Raw genomic sequence first — 6000 nt, 5'->3', positions numbered from 1 at the left:
CATTCCAGATTATATCTGCTTCCCTTCTTCCACACATTTAAACTTCGTCAACTCATCATGTGACATTTAATGAATCACTGATGAGATACACTTTGATTTATACTACTCTTAGTTATTGTTGATTAGGCAAAAAAAAGACTTTATGTGTATTATACTTAAATTGTGTTAAAGGTAGGTTTAACATTCATGACATCACAACATTATGGCCTTGTGTTTTCATGATATTTACACTGGATTATGTTGACATGTGTGGTTTTCACTGTAATCGCAGGTTCACGAATGTTATATGTAGGCTACAGGTAGAGTCCAGGGCCCCGGAGCAGAAAGCCAGATTTATGAAAAATCTGAGTTTGTTAGGCCTGGGATAAGGGAACATTTTGTTTTCAGTTCTAGAAAGAGAGTTAACGTTACCTGCTTGCTGGCAGGTTGCATAAAACAATCCCTGAGTTTCTCGCAGTCTCCTCCTTCTCACTGTAATACAGTATTTCCTACAAATCCTGCCACTGATGTGTAAGGTTAACCTTTTTTGTTGTTGTTGAGCAGACTACTTTTGTTCTGATATCAGGTTACTGGCAACTGGTGATCGTAGAAGAAAGACTTCTAGTTCATCATTAAACATCTCTATCGTCTGATGCACAAAGCCTTGTCAGGAAGTTGGCATTGAGAGGAGAGAGAGTAGTCATATCACTTTCACACAAGCATTTGCCCTAAGGATAAAAGGTTGTGTCTTTGGGAAACATCCAACAAATACAATATCATGAATTACAGTACAGCGGTTGTCAAATAAATATTTTCACGGTAAAGTTAAAATGGACATCAGTCAACTTAATTGATGCAGAAATGTGTGGTCCTAAAAACTTGTCAGGCTTAGAGTCGTTAAACATGTTACAGAGGGATCATATGGAGGTTTCAGATCTTGTCTTTTGAAGGCATTTCAGCGATGTTCCTGTCACATGGTTTGTGGTATGCTTTAGCCACACAGAGCCCTGGAACAATGCCGCTGGAGAGATTAAAAGCACTTGTCAGTCTACAGGTAAGTGAGACACGGATCAATGGACTGCAGATTTTAAGACACACAGACTCTCAATGCTATCTGCCCAGATAAATAAAGTAACAGAGCCATCTAATCGTCAGACCTGCCAAAAGGTTTCGCTTACAAGGCAACCACAGGAAAGATGAAACCAGTTTGAATTAAACATTGATATCATGTATATCAACTTTGAGAACTATTTCTGTACATTTCACTCTCATGAACTGATTCAAGATTCAAGGCTTTTATTGTAATTTGTACATAGCTACAGTGTAGATATGTCATGAAAATCTTAGGTCACAGGCTCCTCCAATGGTGCAACATAATAAAACAGACAACATTAAAATAGTGCAAGTAATACAAATAAAATATAATATAAATAGTGCAAGGAGAGGAATTGAAAATGCATCAAATGATTCCTCTCACAAAGATGAAAGATGTTTTTGTTGAAGCGACTATGAACCCCATAAATCATTTCACTTACTGTTGAATCTTCTTTTGTGCAGTATGCAAGACCAATGAAAGGTGAGCCAATTATTTGAAGTGGATCTTCATAGCAGAGCTAATTAATTGTATTTTTAGTTCAAGGAAATAAAATGTCAATAAAATGTTTGCCACTTTGATTTGTTCCGTCTGGAGCAGCCAGAGGAGTGTGACTAAGACGAAAAGAATTTCCTCGAACATCACAGCAAACGCAGGCAGATGCCACACAGATATGAGAGCGTCAGGCAGTCGGATATTTCTTGGTGACAGGAAACTACTGTAACCTCGGATCTGACTCTCAGATAACCCCCATACAACAGTGTCACGATCTGCAGAAACAAGTATTACTTAGTTACACAACATCTGTGTTTCTCACATAATCCAATCTTGAGACTCCAAGTTCACGCACCTGCAAATAATCTTGTGCATCTCAGTCAGCAACTCAGGTGACTGATCAATAAAGTCACATGACTTCTAATGAATAAGGACACTCATGATAACATTAGTCATGAACACAGCCATTTTCCATTGCATTCTTGTTCTTTCCCACCAGCAACTTATATTTGAATTATGATAGGATTTTTGTCATTTTTTGTATATGGTTTTATTGTAGTGGGGGTTTAAAACTAAACTTATAGTTGCATTTTTATGTATTCCCCCCACTGCAGACTAAGGCATGTACAGGAAATCCATTTAATAAAAATAATGAAAAACAACTAAATAAGTTACCATAGCTATGCGGATGACACACAAATTTACGTAACAATTTCACCAGGAGACTATGCTCCAATTCAAACACTGAGTAAGTGCATTGAACAAATCAATGACTGGATGTGTCAGAACTTTCTCCAATTAAACAAAGATAAAACTGAGGTAATGGTTTTTGGAGCCAAGGCAGAACGTATAAAAGTTAGCGCTGAGCTTCAGCCTGCAATGTTCAAAACAACAGATAAAGCCAGAAATCTAGGTGTAGTCATGGACTCTGACCTGAGTTTCAACAGTCACATTAAAACAGTTACTAAATCAGCCTACTATCACCTAAAGAACATATCTAGGATTAAAAGACTAATGTCACAGCAGGATTTGGAAAAACTTGTCCATGCTTTTATCTTCAGTAGACTGGACTACTGCGATGGTGTCTTCACAGGTCTCACTAAAAAACTATTAGAAAGCTGCAGTATATCAGTATGACAATATGACACCCTCTGTGCTTAGACCCTCACATCGTACAAGGAAAAACTTCCGGAGAAAACCCACAGTTTAAAGGGAAAAATGGGAGAAACCTCAGGGAGAGCAACAGAGGAGGGATCCCTCTCCCAGGACGGACAGACGTGCAATAGATGCCGTGTGTAAATTGAAAAGATAATACATTTGCAACATAGGTAGTCCAAATGTTTGGAAATGCATGTGTGTATAATAGGAAGATGAATCCACGAGGATATCCATCCAGGACCGATGATCCAGGACCACAGCCACGACTCGCGATCCAGGGCTCGCGATCCAGGACACAGGACCGCAGGATCATCCATGACTCCGGATCCCGGCGTATATAGACACCAAAAAGAAAGACATTTGGGGAAGCTGGGTTAATCGGAACATGAGAGTACACAGGTATAGACAGAGAGAAGGAAGAAGTAAGATGTCCCCCGACAAACTAAGCCTATATCAGCAAAACTAGGGGCTGAATCTAATCAGCCCTAACTATAAGCTTTATTAAAAAGGAAGGTCTTAAGCGCACTCTTAAAAACGGATGGGTGTCTGCCGCCCCAACACAAACTGGAAGCTGATTCCACAAATGTGGAGCTTGATAAGAAAAGGCTCTGGCTCCCATTGTACTTTTAGAGACTCTAGGAACAACCAACAACCCTGCATTCTTTGAACGTAATGCCCTAGTAGGACAGCAGGGTATAATGAGTTCTTTAAGGTAAGATGGCGCCTGCCCATTAAGGGCTTTGTAGGCGAGAAGAAGAATTTTAAATTCTATCCTGTGTTCTATAGGGATCCAGTGTAAGGCAGCCAGAACAGGAGTAATGTGGTCCCTTTTCCTAACTCTGGTTAGTCCACGAGCTGCAGCATTTTGAATCATCTGAAGCGACTTGACTGACTTCTTGGTACTCCCTGATAATAAAGAGTTACAATAATCCAGCCTAGAAGTAACAAATGCATGGACTAGTTTCTCTGCATCGTTTTGAGGCAAGATATGCCTGATTTTTGCAATGTTACGTAGATGGAAGTAGGCGGTCCTTGAAATTGATTTTATGTGGGCGTTAAAGGATAAATCCTGATCAAATATAACACCAAGATTCCTTACAGTCTCACTGGAGACAAATTAATGCCATCCATAGTTAGTATATCTTTAGATAATTTGTTTCGTAGATTCTTCGGGCCAAGTACAATAACTTCAGTTTTGGTCGTGTTTAACATCAAAACGTTTTTTTCACCCTATCCGGTTTTTAAGTCCTCAAGGCAGTCTTGAATTTTATTTAGATGATTAATTTCACCAGGCTTGATTGATAAATATAGTTGAGTATCATCCGCATAACAATGAAAGTTTACAAAATGATTCCTTATAATATTGGAACGGAAGCATATATAATGTGAACAAAATAGGTCCGAGCACTGAGCCCTGTGGCACTCCATGGCTAACTTTGGTTAATATATGGGAGTGAGCCTGTTGGAGCTCCTGTTTCTGTGTTGTTATATTGACATCATTCAATTTGATATATTATGGAAACATTTCTACCAGTGGCGAACCGTCAGGGCCTTCAAGGTATTCAGAGAATACCCTGGAACACTCAGATAAAAAAAAAAAAAAAATCGATTTAATTATATAAATAAAATGTATATAAAATGAATAAATGAGAATCGTATCTGTGTTGTTGATCTGTAATATTACAGTGTTACGTTGATTTGTTTGTCCTTCTCGGACCATGCACTACGCATTTCAGTGGTTTTGTGTTAGAAAAGAAAGCAACCAATCAGATCTTGTTCTGGGTCTCTGGGTAGAATATCCTTCAACCAAGGTATTCTACATCCTTGATAGAATGCCCTGGCCGTTGCACTGAATGAGAGCATACGTTTGGACTGACAGTTTGATCAACCAATCATATATTAATTTGTAGCCAATGGGCGTATTCTTTCAGAGTTTCCCTCGGTTCCAGGGTAGGCTCAGCAGCCCTGTCCCCCCATAATGCTTTGCAGTATTGCCATGCTGTCCATTGAAAGCCAGTTGGCTAGAAAGCTGGACTTCAAGGACTTGATCAGTGACTTTGCCTGTAAGAAGGCTAGGCGCTGGGCTCTTGGTGAGTAAGGCTGAGCAAGGGCTCGTAATAACTGTGAAAGGGCAAGGCTATGGTAACGATATTGAATCACTACACACAAGATGCATGATGAGAAAAAGACTGAGAACAGGTAATGGGCTCTGATTTAGCACCACCATCAGGCCTTTTCACTTCCATTTCCGTTTTGTTGTCCATTTACACTTTAATACCCGCTAATTTTGTAGTTGGTATGTATATTTAATTAAAAAAATCTGCTGCTTATGTTATTTTTTTGTTAAAGCATTTTATAAATGATAATATTGGTGTTAATGTTCACTTTATTTTAATTTAAGAGGTCATGTATATTTAACTTAGATTTATTTAGATTTATGAATGTTCCATTCAAAAATGTTATTAAAAAGGCATAAAAGATGACTATTGAGATCTATTGTCAGGAATGTTAGTGTTAGGCCTATATCAAATAGTGAATTCTACTACAGTAGAATTTGCTGTCTGCACAGTGTTGTATTTTCACCGCTCAGTGTCAGTAAATATTGTGCGGTTAGTATTGCACTACAAGATAGATGCAAGCCTGTACAGGTAGTTATTTAAAGCATAAATGAGTCGGTTGGGTTCTGGAGGTGTGGTTACAGCAATGTTGCTTGGTTGGCATGGCCTGTGCCTGGTGGTGGGGCCCACTGTGATATCTTTTCATGGGGCCCAAAATTCCTGGTGGCACCCCTGAGCACACTACATGAACATGAACAAACTGAAATAACATGCACAAACCTTTTCAGATATATTTTGGGATTCTATCATGTAATTAAATGATGAATTCATCCTTTTTAAAATGTAATTTGAATTATTTACGGGTTTATGTTCATTTTCTCTAATTTGTGATTTTTAAAGTACCTACTTAATTTGACACATGGGGACAAATAGAGAATTATTACAGTGGCAAACTCACTTCAAGCTACTCAAACATTTTCAACTTGTGCCACTGCGCATGAACGCAAATATAGGTTTCCCCACCGAAAACATGAGCGGGAAACAAAAAAAGCGTTTTTCAAAGGTGCTTACCCATTAAATAGTTTGTTATTACGTAATTTCGATATTGAAAAATCTCTCTAAAATGTCTAATTAAATCATTTGTTTACACAATTAACTGTAACTGTTATGGTTTATCTGTTTCCAAATAAAGAGTTCAGTATGTAGGCACACTGTCTT

Source organism: Pseudochaenichthys georgianus, chromosome 3 (genome assembly GCF_902827115.2).
Source record: "Pseudochaenichthys georgianus chromosome 3, fPseGeo1.2, whole genome shotgun sequence".
NCBI classification, from domain to species: domain Eukaryota; kingdom Metazoa; phylum Chordata; class Actinopteri; order Perciformes; family Channichthyidae; genus Pseudochaenichthys; species Pseudochaenichthys georgianus.
This window is presented reverse-complemented; position numbering follows the sequence as displayed.